General features: G+C 43.9%; 1 non-coding gene across 1 annotated transcript; it reads left to right on the top strand.

Moving 5' to 3' along the window:
• The first annotated feature begins 3,651 nt into the window (after nt 1-3,651).
• Trnai-uau lies at nt 3,652-3,724 on the top strand. The gene has a single exon. It is a non-coding gene; the product is annotated as a tRNA-Ile (tRNA).
• Nucleotides 3,725-15,574: the final 11,850 nt, after the last annotated feature.

Raw genomic sequence — 15,574 nt, 5'->3', positions numbered from 1 at the left:
ATCAGGCCTACAGTAATTCTGGCCATGGCCTGTCACACAATCCCAGTGGGAAATAATGGACCAGAGGAAGCAGATTGAGAAGGATTAACTCAAGAGAGTGTGAAAAGATCAAGTCAATAGGGTTAGCTTATGAATCTGAACAAAAGAAACAGGGTCTTGACACTCCTGTCTCCGGTCTCTACTCTGTCTATATCCCTATAGTGATTGTAGGAGTTGAGGGGGTGGAAAGGCTCTATATGACTCTTTTCTCCACCCAGGCTTGGAGCAGTGCTGAGACATGCCTATCCCCCAATTAACAAAAACAAACAACCTCCCCCCAAAACCTCTTAGTCTTCCACCTCTCTTTTCCATCTGTCTCTATCATACTTACAGATGTCCAAAGGCCATTCTTTGGTGGTTTTGCACATTTTTCCATAGAATTTCTTCTCAGCATTATTTAGCAAACAACTTTGGGAGTTAGAAGTATTGACTCCCATAGATCATGGGACAGCTGTTTTGTCTGACCACTACAATGTAGATAACAATTTTCTCCAGGGCAAAGGCGATACAGGCTTGCTAGTGGCTCCTTAGTTAGCTGGTTTCACACCCAGCATTCCAAAGTGATCTTTCCGTGGCCAGCTCTTTTCACACCCTTGAGGGTAAAGGAACCGATGAGAACATGGGATTATGGGCCTGTAGGGCTGTGAGTGGATAGACATATGGGATTTTCAGGTCAGGAGACCTCACAGCTGCAGAAGTAGTAGGTGTTCAGGGACAGCTTGACTACTTGACCTGACTCTTCAGGACTGTCTGTTTTTCCTCTGGGTCAGGTGCTTTCTGTGTTTTTAAAGGTAGCACTTCAGTCTCTGCAGTGTCTTAGCTGTTGATTCTTTTCTTCTCTTGTCTTCCTTTACTGTCATCTTGATGGAGTATCAGGTGTTGAAGGTGATAATTATTAATGTGTATTCTTTGACTTTCTAGCAAAGCTCCAGGTGTGGGTCAGTATGAACTGGAGTAATACAGGGGGAGCTTTTTGAGCTAATTAGTGGCTTTGTAAATATAATCCAACATTTGACTAATAAATTGCAAAGCATAATGAATCATAAAAAGGAAGGGTTTGTTGGCTTGGTGGTGGTGCATGCCTGTAGTCTCAGAACTTGAGAGGTAGAGGTGGGAGAATCAGGAACTCTAAGTCACCCATGGCTGCTAAGTTTTTGATCAGTGTGAACTACTTGTGGCCCTGTCATACAACAACACACGACACACATGTGCAGCACACTTACACTCACACACATGCACACAAACACACACACACACACACACACACACACACACGCAGAGCACACTCACACATACACACACACTGTACACATACACATGCATACACTTTTGCAGATGCCAAAATGTCTCCCCCATGCTGCCCCAGATTTTCACCTCAGGGACTACAGAGCCTTTTCAAGATCAAAGGCTTTTTTCTTCAGGGGCACAAGAAAGTGGAGCCAGGATGTGCTCCACTGCAGATCTCAGGGCCACCCCTATGGATTGGCCCTCTGAGCATCATTCCATGAATTCCTGCATACAGGGCCTAGGCAGCGGCAGCTGGCTAGAGTCCTTTGTGGTTAGCATTTTGCATAAGATCATAGTCATAGTGTGTTTTATGCTGCTGTAACTGAATACCACAGGCAAACTAATAGAGAATAGAGGTTTGTACAGCTCATTGTTCTAAAGGCTGGGAGGTTCAAGATGAGGTGGCTGGTGGAACTATTCTTCTGAATCTCAAGGTGACTGTCTTATAACAAGACTGAGCTAGCAAGCCATAGAGAGCTCCTTTTATATCAAAGCCACACTTGAAACAACCCATTAATCCAGCAAACCATCACTTTTATGAATGGGCTGCCCCATTCATGAAGACAGAGTGTCCAATCACCTCTCCACAGTCCCACCTCTTAATATTTCATTATAGCAACCAAGTTAATCAGTTTTCTATCACAGTGACAAAACATCTGTGGGTAACAACTTAGAGAAGGCATAGCAGGCTCATGAGTTAAGAGATTTCAGTTTATGGTTGGCTGGTTCCATTCTCACAAGCTTTGGGACAAGGTAGCAACATGGGGATGGAAGACATGACACAGGGATACTGTTCCCCTGTGGCAGTCTGGAAGGAAAGACAGAGGGTGGTGGGATGGGGGAAGCATACCTGAAGTGACCCAGTTTCTCTGGCTGGGCCCCATTCCCTAAGAGCTTATTTAGCTATGAACTTGTTGTATTTGTTATTTGTTGCTGTGACAAAATCAAGTTGAAGAAGAAAGGGTTTATTATTTGGATCACAGTTTGAAGGGGAGGCATGGCGGTGGGAGTATAAGGCATCTGGTCACACTGTGCCTGCCTGCATTCAGGGAGCAGGGAGAGGTGAACACCAGGGTTCAGCTCCTCACCTTCTTTCTGTTAACTCTGGGAACCATGGGATGATACCGCCCACATCTGTGTTTCCATCTCCGATGACGCTTCGATTGTCTCAGTTGGCAGCCTGCTAGGATCTAGAGTCACCTGGGAGATGATGTTGGGCCTGCCTTTGGGGATTATCTTGATTAGGTTAGTAGAGGCAACAAGACCTGCCCACTGTGGGTGGAACCACACCCTGGCTTGGGATCTGCAGTGTGTGCCTGGGGGTGGGAGAAGAGGAGTTGAGTGTCAGTGTTCATCTCTCTCTGCTTGTTGGCCATAGATGCAATGTGACCAGTTGTGTCAAGTGCCCGATGCTGTGATGATGCATTTGAACTTTGTGCCAAAGGAAACCCTTCTGTCCTAAGTTGCTTCTGTCGCAGCATTTTAGCACAGTTACAGAAAGGTAAGCAAGAGACCACTTTTCTGGACACTTCCTGATAGACACAGCCAGAGGTGCATTTCCTGGTATGTGGTGACTATGAGGGTGTTACAACTTTAAATTGACCCCAGCAAGGTCCTGCTTGAGTGAGGGGATGCCTTCCAAGGTGAAGGATTCTGTTTCCTTCTGGAATAGCCATGGGAGAGCCTCTGCTGCTTCATACATGTTGGCATGGCTGCTGCTAACTTGTATGGCGTGGTTTATTAATCAGGAGGGAGCACTTGAGCCTCAGTGTAGCTCAGTGATAGAGTGCTTGCTTGATATTCAAGCACCTGATTTGATCTGCAAAACTGGAAAAAAGAGGCATAGAAAATTACACCCAATTCTGCTCAAAGCACTTTAATCCCATCTGTTAAAAAGACCGTCATTTGCATACTAATATATTAGAACAAGACACCATCTGCTGGAAGTTGTAATAAATAAATCTAAGATGTCTACAATGTGACTTGCAAACCCTGTGAGCTATGTACGCTTCAGAGGTGTGCAGTGTCAGGAGCTAGGTAACTGTTAGAAGATTCTACCTAGTCCAAGGCTGGTTTCCTGGTTTCCTCAGAAGAGCTTATGTCACAAATAGGTTTTAACATATCCCTGACACTTAGTGCTGTTATCTACATCTGGAATGTCCTCATTGGTCACCAGCTTGGCAGCATTGGAGTGTGGCAGGAACTTTGAGAGGTAGGACCTCCTGGCAGATGTTTAGGTCTTTGGGGGTGTTCCTGAAGGTGGGGTTTTAATGAGTCCACCAGACACAAGATAATGATAAATAGGTATTCACTAGGAAAACACTTGGTTCCATAGTGTAGCAGTTATCACATCTGCTTTATGCTCAGAAGGTTCTGGGTTCGAGCCTCAGTGGAACCACGGCAAGTTCACTGGCAAGGCAAGATGCCACTACATATTTCCTCAAATGTGATTTTGGCACTATGGTCCCTGCCTCTTTCTTTTCCTCCGAATCTTGCTATCAGGTGACTGAGGGAACTGTGCCAACTTTTGCTCTAATATGGTCCTTTACTACAGACCCAAAAGCAACGGGACCAACTCATCACAGACTGATGTTTCTGAGATTGTGAGCCTGAACAAACCTTTTCTCTCGATAAGCTGATTTTCCTCAGGCATTTTTTAAAAAAATAATAATAGAAAGATGAATTAATGGAGCGTTCCAGCCTACCACTAAAAATTGCAACACAGAAGATCAAGATGGTGATAGCAGTGAAGGGGGGGATGATGGAAATTTAATGAGACTCTGAGGTTTGTAAAAAGAAAATAACTATCTCAGAAGAAGACCCACAAAGAGGCTGGTGAGATGGCTGTGCCAGTCAGCTTTTGTGAACTTGACACCACCTAGACATACTTGGGTAGGGGGAATCTTTTCTTTTAAAATTATTTTTTAATCTTTTGAAATTATAACATAATTATTTTCACTTCCTTTCCCTCCCTCCAACCAACCCCATTGTTGGCCCTATCTCTTTCAAATTTATGGCCCTTTTCCATTAATTATTGTTATATATATTATATATATGTTTACACACATATATATATTTCTAAATAGCCTTTCAGTTTGTATAATGTTACTTGTATGTATATTTTCAGTGCTGACCACTTGGAATTGGGTAACTAATTGGTGGGTCTATTTCTTCTGCTCTCAGCATTACGTGGTTGCCTGTAGTTATTTGTGTGGGGTTGATCTTGGGTTTTCCTTGTCACTTTAGCATGTCTATTGATGTCATCCTTGTTTAGCTCTTTATGCAGTCACTACAATGAGACTTTAGGAGAGTAGTTTCTGACATTGCAAGGAGATACAATCACACAGCAAACTCCCTGGTTCTCTGGCTCTTACAAACTTTCTGCCTCAGGAAGATGGAACTTTTTTTTTTTCTTTAAATTGCAGATTCTTCCCCCATACAATACATCCTGGCCACAGTTTCCCTCTCCCCTCAGGTCCCCTCCCCTCAGGTCCCTCTCCCCTCAGGTCCCCTCTCTTCCAGAGCCACTCCCTCTCCATTTCCTCTTCAGAAAAGAACAGGCATCCCAGAGACAGCCAGTCAGGACAAAACAAGATACAGTAAGTCAAGGCAAAAGCACTCATTTTGAGGCTAGACAAGGCAACCCGTTGGAAGAAAGGAGTCCCAGGAGCAGGCAAAAGAATCAGAGACACACCCACCACTCTTTTACAGATCTCACAAGAACCCCAAGCTAACAGCCATAACATATACACAGGGGATCTGGTGCAGACCCATGCAGGCCCTCAGCTCACCACTTCAATCTCTGTGAGCCCTGCTTAGTTGATTCAGTAGGCCATGTTCTTCTGGTGTCCTCCATCACCTCTGACGCCTACAATCTTTCCTCCCCTTCAGGAAGAGGGAATCTTGTTTTGTTTTTTTGTTTTTGTTTTTGTTTGGAGACAGGGTTTCTCTGTATTGCTTTAGAGGTTGTCCTGGAACTCACTCTGCAGATCAGGCTGGCCTCAAACTCACAGAGATTCACCTGCCTCTGCCTCTGGAGTGCTGGGATTAAAGGTTTGCGCCACCAATGCCCTGCTGGAAGAGGGAATCTTAATTAAGAAAGTGGTGTCACATGCCTTTAATCCCAGCACTCGGGAGGCAGAGGCAGGTGGATCTCTGTGAGTTTGAGACTAGCCTGGTCTATAAGAGCTAGTTCCAGGACAGCTTCTAAAGCCACAGAGAAACCCTGTCTTGAAAAATCAAAACCAAACCAAACTAAAACAAAACAAAAAAACTAAATGTCTCCATAAGATTGGCCTATAGCCAAGTTGGCAGGTCATTTTCTTGATTAGTGATTGATGCGGGAGGGTCCAGCTCATTGTACATGGTGTCAACTGTGGACTGGTGGTCCTGGGTTCTATAAGGAAGCAGGCTGTGCAACCCATGCGGAATAAGCCAGTAAGCAGCACCCTTCTGTGGCTTCTGTTTCAGCTCTTGCCTGTATTCCTGTGTGACTTGTGACTTGAGAATTGTACTCTTGCCTCCCCAAGTTGCTTTGGGTCATGGGGTTTTATCACAGCATTGATAACCCTAACTAGGACAGAGAGAGACAGAGCTCTTCCTTATAGAGAGTTCTTTGGAAAGGACACATAGTAAGTTCCACGTAGGAGAGCTACATGGTCAACAGATGGGACAACCTATATTTGCTTGAGAAATAAACACAATAGAGATCTTGAAATCAGCAAAAGTTTCTTCTGTGCAGATTTACAACCCACCATCTCAATGCCTTTAAAAGTAAATGCCTTTGTAATCATTCTGGTTTACCCCTGTGTTGGAAAGGAAGTAGCTGTCTGCTCCAGCCTGCAAGTGGCTTTCTGATGAAGTGCAGACTCAGAGTCTGGAAGACCTTCCTTAGGAGTGTCCTGGGGGAGCCGGAGACTTGGGCCTCTGTCTTCTCTGGCTTAAGATCTTCCTTCCAGGTTTCCTGTCTTTGTATGCAAGACTGCAGTTTTGAACAGTTTAAGACAGCTTGCTTCTTCCTTTGCTTGCTTTCTCTTTACTCCCCCACTCTCCTCCCAATCCCAACCCTGCCAAACATGTGTGATACTAGGAGTTGTATCCGATTGGTCCTGCTTGGTAGGCAAGCACTGTACCGCTGAACCCTATCCCTGGCCTCTCTTCCTTCCCTAACTGTCTTCTAATCGTTTTGTCAGTTCTCAAACTTGCAGTAAAAGCTAAGTAGGGAAAGGGACCAAAGCCTTGATTTTGATGTAATGACTCTCCCTCCTCCTATAGTGTGCTTTGTTAATCACTTGAAGATGGGGGAGGGAGCTCCCCAAAGACAACAGGGAAAGTTGGCCTTCACTTCTACCCTCCTTTCTCTGACCTTGCTGTAGCAGGTTTTCCTTCCCTGAACTCTCAACCCCTCCCTCAGCCTGAACTGTCATACTGGCTTCATCCAGGATTTTCCTGGATGGACCCAGGGCTTTGAGCCAGGAAAGTGCTGGAAAGAGAAGCCTCCTCCTGGGGGAGTGACAGAGGGAGGGATACAAATCCCTGACTAATCTCAGCTTAAAAAGTCACTAGGATAGTATAAGAAACCTTTCTGCACCATCGTGTTATTTGGACCCATTTTGAATTCAACCCTTAGAGGAAGAAGGGTAAAAGAGAGAGAAAGAGGATAGAAAAAAAGAAGGAAATCTTTCTTACTACAGATAAAATATCACAGATGTTAACTGAAGATTACAAAAGACAGTAAAACAGTCCGGGAAAAGGTGGGAGTTGGGAGTGGATGGGGGTGAGGGTGGCCCAGGACAAAGGCACCTGTGGAGCTGATTGTAGAGCCTGATGCTGGTGGAGACTAAAACACACACACACACACACACACACACACACACACACACACACACACACACACACACACACACACACACACACCTTCCCACCCCTAGAACTGGGACCTACATCCAGCCACTTTCTTTCTGTAGAGGCACATTATTTTTCTTCCTTGTTTTGGAAAATGATACCCACCACTGCAGTATGTGGGTGTCTTTTAAAAAACAAAACAAAGTGTTACTAAGAGGTGTGAAACATGGCACACCGGCTGAGGTATCTGTGGATTTTGCCTCCTAGACAGCTATGTCCTGCCCCCAATAACAGGGCTATGGTTTGAGGGAGAAGAGGGACAAGTTTGCTTATTCTCTGTCCATGTGATTCTGGTGAGAGGGGCTCCCACCTCCAGCAGACCTAAATGTCCCTCCTCCAAGATGGGTGTATATGTCAACCAAAGCAATTTGTTGACACTGGAAGGTTCCTGTGACTTCCACCAGATGGAGGACTTGTCTTACACGGTGGTGAAAGGTTTACTTTCTGTTGTGGGTACCTGGCATCCTGTGATCCTGAAGGGCCCAGGCCCTCACCCAGTCCCCTGCTTTGGCAGTCATGACTGACTGCAAAAAACACCCACAAGACATAGACCCCTGACTTAGTAACAATGTGCTGGGCTCCCAACCTTGCCAGATCTTGCCCTAAACACAGAGAGCCAGATACCCTGCATGTGCCAAGGAACCAATCAGAAGTTATCTGGCAGACTCTGGATGTGCTTTACCAATAACAATGGAATGTAGATCTTAGTAACCGCCCCTGGGAGGGCCTCTAGGCATAGCAACCTTCCTGCAGCTGCAGTTGACCAATCAACACAGGACAGGTTGCTCAAGCCCAGAGGTGTACCAATCCTGAGGCTGTTGCTATGCAACTAACAGACTCCCAGACATTCTGCTTGCTCCAATATATTCCCTGCCCCACTGCTGCTGGAGGTCCTCCTGCTTCATCCTTTGTAACAGATGAACAGGGGGAACCCGAGTTAACTTGTAAAATTAAACTCTTGCTTTTGCATTGGATTGGGTCTCTTGGTGATTTGGGGGTTCAGAGTTTGGGCACAACAATATTAGTGTGGCATTGCCTCTGGCTTGTTTTATGAGATCTTGCCTGACAGTGAAGCCAAACAAGAGACTCCCCCACCCCCCAGTAAGGAGGAGAAGGTCCTTGAGGACACGGTGATCATCTGGATTCAGCAGTACCCCATGCACAGGATGTTAGTCCTATGTGCTAGGAGCCTGTCCCCATGTCTTTGCTTTTAACCACTCTGTAATCATGCATCTATCACTTGCTATCCAGTGTGCCCTACCTAATAAAGGTGGCTTAAGAAAGCCCAAGAGGTTTATCCAGGTCTCTGGCCTGGGCAGAAAAAAATAAGAGCTGTTGCTAGCTGCCTTTGCTCCAGCAGGCAGCCCAGAGACTTATTTCCAGATCATGTTTGACTCCCAGAGTACAGTTGCCTCAGAGAGGGGGCGGGATGGGGAGGGAGAGGAGGAGAGGGAGAGGGAGAGGGAGAGGAACAGGGAGAGGGAGAGGGAGAGGAAGAGGGAGAGGAGAGAGAGAGCGCGGGCCCCAGGCAGGAGCTGGCAGCAAGAACTCAGCTTATAATCACTATGTTCAATTTTGGGCTGTTGTATAACTGTGCTCTAGGAGGACACCCCTGAGCAAAAATGAATGCACGTAAAGGTCCAACGGGCATTCAAGAAGCCAGGGCCTCCTCTTGTTCCTGTATGCAAAGGGATAATTGTTCTCAGACTCCCTGGAAGAGACAGCTCTTGGCTCTCGCACAGGAGCCCATGTGAAAATGTTCTTTGAATGGAAAGCAGCAGGAAGCAGCTGTTAAGGGAACGGACAATTAGAAAGGAGAGGCCCCTTTAATATTTATCCTCTGGCCAGCAAGGATTGATTGATGGCTTCTATTGTATTTGGGATGGAGACTGGAATGAAAGGCAAAAATCCATGCCCTGAAGAAGCATGTTGCTGGGTTAGGAGTGGGCAAGGAAATCAAAGGGTAAATAATGCAAGCTGTTATCTTGAGATAATTTACAGTAGACAGTAGAATGTGTGTGTAGGTTTTATGATGACACTCTGGGGCTTTGGTATCCTCAGAGAGGTTTGGGAGCCCCTTCCCCTCAGACACAGAGGGATGACTGTGTGGTTTAGTAAAAGAACACCCCCAAGTTCTGGATAATGTAAACAACCAGAATCACTGGACACTTCCAGGGAGACTTTTCCATCTTGGTAAAATGCCGGGTGGGGAGGCCTTGCCTCTTATCCCATCTGGAATGGAGGTTAGGTGAGGAGATATGGTTTAGAGCTGTTGGGGTCAGGCTTTGCCTTGCCCCAAGGCACTCCATGTTGTACAAAACTGGTTTCCAGGCTGTGCTTTCCTAGAAGAGACTCCATTTTACAAGCAGACCTGACTCCTTTCGGGTGCAGATGCAGAAGCAGACTCTGCCCTTGTTGGCATATAGACAACACTATCTACCTGGCATGACAGAGAAAATAGAAAGGATGGCACCCTGTAAGTTTATCAAGGTCAACCAAGATTAAAGGAGTACATAGGTATGCTGGGATCATATCCAGGAAACCAGGCCCAATAACTTACTGGACACACCATACTGAGAAAAGGGTCAAACTCCCTCACCTGGATGCAATAGAGAAGTGGACATTTAACACATTGATGGCCTGATAGCTCCACCGAGATCTGTCATCTGACTACCTGGTGTGTGCATCAAGGAAAAGACTGAGAACTCCCAACATTCCCAGGGGCTTAGCCACCATTGTTGATCCTGCCTACTCACATTGCTGTCTGCCTGCCTGTCTGCCCATTTGAACGTCTGGACCTCCTACCAATCTCTCTGTTTGCTCATCTAAACTCCAGCTTGCCTTTGGCTTCTGTAGCTTCCAAAGCCTGGCAGATTGCTCCAGCAGCTCTAGTTGAGCTTCTCTCAAAAATTATTTTTGTTGCTAATTCAAAACTATAATTTTGCCGGGTGTTGGTGGTGCAGGCTTTAATCCCAGCACTCGGGAGGCAGAGGCAGGTAGATCTCTGTGAGTTCGATGCCAGCCTGGTCTACAGAGTGAGTGCCAGGATAGGCTCCAAAACTACACAGAGAAGCCTTATCTCAAAAAACAAAACAAACAGGAAACCAACCAACCAACCAACCAACCAACCAAACAAACAAACAAAAAACCCTATAATTTTGCTACTATTGGGAGTCATAATGTAAATATCTGATATGCAAGATATCTGATATGTCAGCCTTGTAATAGGGTTGTTCAACTCTGAAGGGGTCACAACCCACAGGTTGAGAATCACTGTTTTAGATGAACTCTGCTGTTGTAGCCTTTTTCACCCCTTATGGAAGTTCTTTAAACACACACACACACACACACACACACACACACACACACACACACCACACACAGAGCCCCACTACCTATATATACAACCAACAAATATCCATATATTACTGCATGATATGTAATGAATGATTTGAAAGTTAGTATTAGTAAAGTTGAATTTAAGAACATGTGTTTGCCTTGGCCAACTATCATGAAAGTTGGGATTACTTGACAAATTGCTGCCAAGAAGCCGATTTAGCCTGTGAGTGTTTTGTTATTCAATAAATTCTGACATTATGGAAAGACACCAATATGTGCATCTGTTTCTGACATAGTCTGTTCATGGCACTGACTCAATTCCCTGACATTGTTGAGGAGCTTTGCAAACCTTAAGAGCTAACATCCTCAGATTCTTTGTTTCTACTCCCCCACCCCCAGTGTTGACTACTAGAGATTGAATTAGGACCCCAAGCAGGCTATAGGTTTTTGTTATATAAAATATATAAAAATAAAAAAAATATAAAATGAGAACCCTTGGCTCCCTGTTCTGGGGATTCATCCCAGGGACTCACCCATGCTAGGCAAGCAATCTACCACTGAACTACATGTCCAGTGCCCCAGATAAATACTATTATTAGAGCTGAAAGTATTCCTAACCTAGTCAGAAGTGTGTGGCTGGAGTATTGAGAGGCTTCCAATGGGAAGTGACTCGTTCTTTTTTCCTGGCTCTTCAAAGAACACTTCTCATGTTAGTTTTGGTCAAATGACAAATGATGACACTTTGTAGACTTGTTCGTAGAGTCATTTTAAGTTGGCTAAATGAAGAGTGTTGGGTTTACGAGCACCAAGGGCTTGTTCTATTTATAAATAACTGTTGGAAAAGAGAATGAGAAAACTATTAATTCTCCCTGTGGTGATGTCAAGAAAAAGGTTTTGAAGGAGGTGACATTTGGTCCAGGCCACCAGAGTTGATGACTGAGGAGAGGGCATAGGATGCTTGTTGCTCATGGACTCTATTTTCTGGGGGTTTATCTGACCTGAAGGGTGATTTATCTAGAGGAAATGGCATGCACAACAGCCCAAAGGCATGGTAGTTTGATGTCTCATGGTATGTGTTAGAGTTTGCTATGCTGAACCCCACCCCCCAGTAGCGGTGTGGGTTCAACTGAACCAAGACATGAAAAATGTTGGGAGGAATCAGACTCTGTTACATTGGAAAGCAAAATCAAGACTGTAATTAGATCAACAAAAAAGTTTGACTATCCAGACTGAGCTTGTGATCCCAGTACTGAGGAAGCTGAGGCAGGAGGATCCAGAGGGTGAGACTAAGGTAGACGCTAGGAGACCCTGCCTTGTCCTTTATCCCAAATAAAGAAAAAAAAAAAAGGAGGAAAACTCTGAAAGTTTCAATCCTGACTTTGGGGTGGAACATTGTGTCCGTTTCCCCTTTCCTGTGCTGGGATTTTGTCTGGATTGAACTTGTGCAGGTCTTGTGCACAATGTCACAGTCTCTGTGAGTTCATATGAGCATCAGTCCTGTTGTGTTTGCAAGACTCTGTCCTTGGAGTCCACCACCTCTGGCTCTTACATTCTTTATGCCTCTTCTTCCACATAGATCTCTGAGTGTTGAGGGGAAGGGTGTGACAATGACACCCCATTTAGGACTGAGTACTCCAAAGTCTCTCCCTCTCTGACATGCCCAGTTGAGGATGTCTGTGTTAATTACCATCTACTGCCAGAAGAAGCATCTCTGAGCCAATACTAGGATAAGAAGGGTTTAGGTGGTGATGAGGAGGGGGGGGATGTAGGAGAGCAGGAAGTAGACACAGGGTCTTAAATAATAATAATAAATAAATAAATAAAATAAAGAACCAGGTCAGTGCTCAGAGTCATCTGACACCAGCGATCTGCTTGCCGCATCCGAACTTGGCGGCAGAATCCAACACACCAGCCACTTCTGAGGCCCCGGTGGCAGTTCCGACTCCATCTGCCGACCCAGAGGGACCCAACACACCCGAACACTGTGGAGGCCCCAGTAACAGTGCCATCTATCCACAAGAAGAGGATAGACATCAGAGTATTGGATCTGTTTGCATCTACCAGAAGGAAACCTTGGTCCCATACCCACCAGGAGAGGAAGAGACTCCTGCTATTCCCACCAGAAGAAAGGATGAGAAGAGGACAAGGTAAAAGCACATTCAACAACAGAAAACCCAATATGACACCACTGGAGACTAGGAACCAGACACCAGAAAGAACTGAACATCACACTGCAGATGAACCCGAAGAGAATGACCTTAAAAACATCTTCAGGAAAATGATAGAGGACCTCAAAGAGGACATGAGAAAATCCATTAAAGAAATGGAAGAAAAAACAAACCAAAAAATACAAGATATCAACAAATCTCTCAAGGAAACAGTTTAATGCCTAAAAACTGAAATAGAGACAATAAAGAAAGCACAATCTGAGGGAATGCTGGAAATAGAAAAGCTGGGTAAACGATCAGGAACTATAGATGCAAGCATAACCAATAGAATACAAAAGATGGAAGAGAGAATCTCAGGAGTTGAAGACTCACTAGCGGAAATAGATTCATCAACCAAAGAAAATCTTAAGTCCAACAAATCCCTAACACAAAATATCCAGGAAATATGGGATACTGTGAAAAGACCAAACCTAAGAATAATAGGTATAGAAGAAGGTGAAGAAATCCAACTCAAAGGCGCAGAAAACATATTCAACAAAATCATAGAAGAAAACTTTCCCAACCTAAAGAAAGACATGCCAATGAAAATACAAGAAGCCTACAGAACACCAAATAGACTGAACCAAAAAAAGGTCTCCTCGCCACATAATAATGAAAACACCAAACATACAGAATAAAGAGAAAATATTAGGAGCTGCAAAGGAAAAAGGTCAAGTAACCTATTAAGGCAAACCTATCAGAATCACACCTGACTTTTCCATGGAAACTCTGAAAGCCAGAAGGTCCTGGATAGATATTCTACCTACACTAAGAGACCATGGATGCCAGCCCAGACTACTATACCCAGCAAAGCTTTCAATCATTATAGATGAGAAAACAAGATATTCCATGACAAAACAAGATTCAAACAATACATATCCACCAATCCAGCCCTACAGAAAGTTCTGGAAGGAAAACTGCAACCCAAGGAAGTTAACTACAACCAGAAAAATATAGGCAATAAATAACCCCACTTTACCAACAAACAAAAAGAAAAGGGGATAGAACCCCGCACATAATCTCCCCACCATCACCAAATCAAAAACAAACAAGAATGAACAATCAATAGCCATTAATATCCATCAACATTAATGGTCTTAACTCGCCTATAAAAAGACACAGATTAGCAGAATGGATAAGAAGACAGAATCCTTCCTTCTGCTGCATACAAGAAACACACCTCAACTTCAAAGATAGATAGTACCTAAGAATTAAAGGTTAGGGAAAGATTTCCCAATCAAATGGACCTAACAAACAAGCTGGGGTAGCAATCCTAATATCCAACAAACTGGACTTTAAACTAAAATCAATCAAAAGAGATGAAGGATGTCACTTCCTACTTATCACAGGAGAAATCCATCAGGATGAAGTCTCAATTCTGAGCATTTATGCCCCAAATACAAAGGCATCCATGTTTGTAAAAGAAACATTACTAAAACTCAAATCATACATAAAACCACACACACTTATAGTGGGAGACTTCAATACCCCACTCTCACCACTGGACAGGAACACCAGACCAAAACTTAGCAAAGAAACAAAGGAACTAATAGAAGTTATGGTGCAATTGGACTTAACAGATATCTATAAGACATTCCATCCAAATACAAAAAAAAACCAATTTACCTTCTTCTCAGCACCACATGGAAGCTTCTGTAAAATTGACCACATACTTGGCAACATAGAAAACCTCAACAGGTACAAAAAAAATTGAAATAACCCCCTGTATCTTATCAGACTACCATGAGAATTCAAAAACAACACGAATTACAGAAAACCTACAAACTCATGGAAATTAAGTAACACTCAATTGCACAACTCCTGGATCCAGGAAGAAATAAAAAAAGAAATTAAAGATTTCCTAGAATTCAATGAGAATGCCGACACAACATATCCAAACCTATGGGACACTTTGAAAGCAGTGCTAAGAGGAAAATTCACAGCACTAAGTGCCCACATGAAGAAACAGGAGAATAATCACACTAGAGAATTAACAGCACAACTGAAATCTCTAGAAAACAAATAAGCTGCCAGGCGTTGGTGCCACACGCCTTTAATCCCAGCACTGGGGAGGCAGAGGCAGGTGGATCTCTGTGAGTTCGAGGCCAGCCTGGTCTCCAGAGCGAGTGCCAGGATAGGCTCTAAAGTTCCAGAGAGAAACCCTGTCTTGAAAAACAAACAAACAAAAAAAAAAAGAAAGAAAGAAAGAAAGAAAGAAAGAAAAAGAAAAAAAAAAGACGCCAATACATCCTGGAGGAGCAGATGCCAGGAAATAATCAAATTGAGGGCTGAAATCAATAAAATGGAAACTAGGAGACCAATACAAAGAATCAATGTAACGAAGAGTTGGTTCTTTGAGAAAATCAACAAGATAGACAAACCTTTATCCAAACTTACCAAACAGCAGAGAGTGAACATGCAAACTAATAAAATCAGGAATGAAAAGGGGAACATAACAATAGACACAGAGGAAATCCAGAGAATCATCAGGTCATACTTGGAAAACCTATATTCCTCAAAATTTGAAAATCTAAAGGAAATGGACAATTTTCTGAACAGATTTCACTTACCAAAATTAAATGAAGAACAGATAAGCAACTTAAATAGACCTATAACCCCTAATGAAATTGAAGCAGTCATCAGAAGTCTCCCAACCAAAAAAGAAGCCCAGGGCCAGATGGCTTCAGTGCAGAATTCTACCAGAAATTCAAGGTACAGATAATACCAATTCTCCTCAAAGTATTCCACACAATAGAAGCAGAAAGGTCATTGCCAAACTCTTTTTAGGAGGCTTCAAT

The sequence above is a fragment of the Cricetulus griseus genome, chromosome 2 (assembly GCF_003668045.3).
Source record: "Cricetulus griseus strain 17A/GY chromosome 2, alternate assembly CriGri-PICRH-1.0, whole genome shotgun sequence".
Lineage (NCBI taxonomy): Eukaryota > Metazoa > Chordata > Mammalia > Rodentia > Cricetidae > Cricetulus > Cricetulus griseus.
The sequence above is the reverse complement of the archived record's forward strand: the minus strand, read 5'-3'. Positions and strand labels throughout refer to the sequence as shown.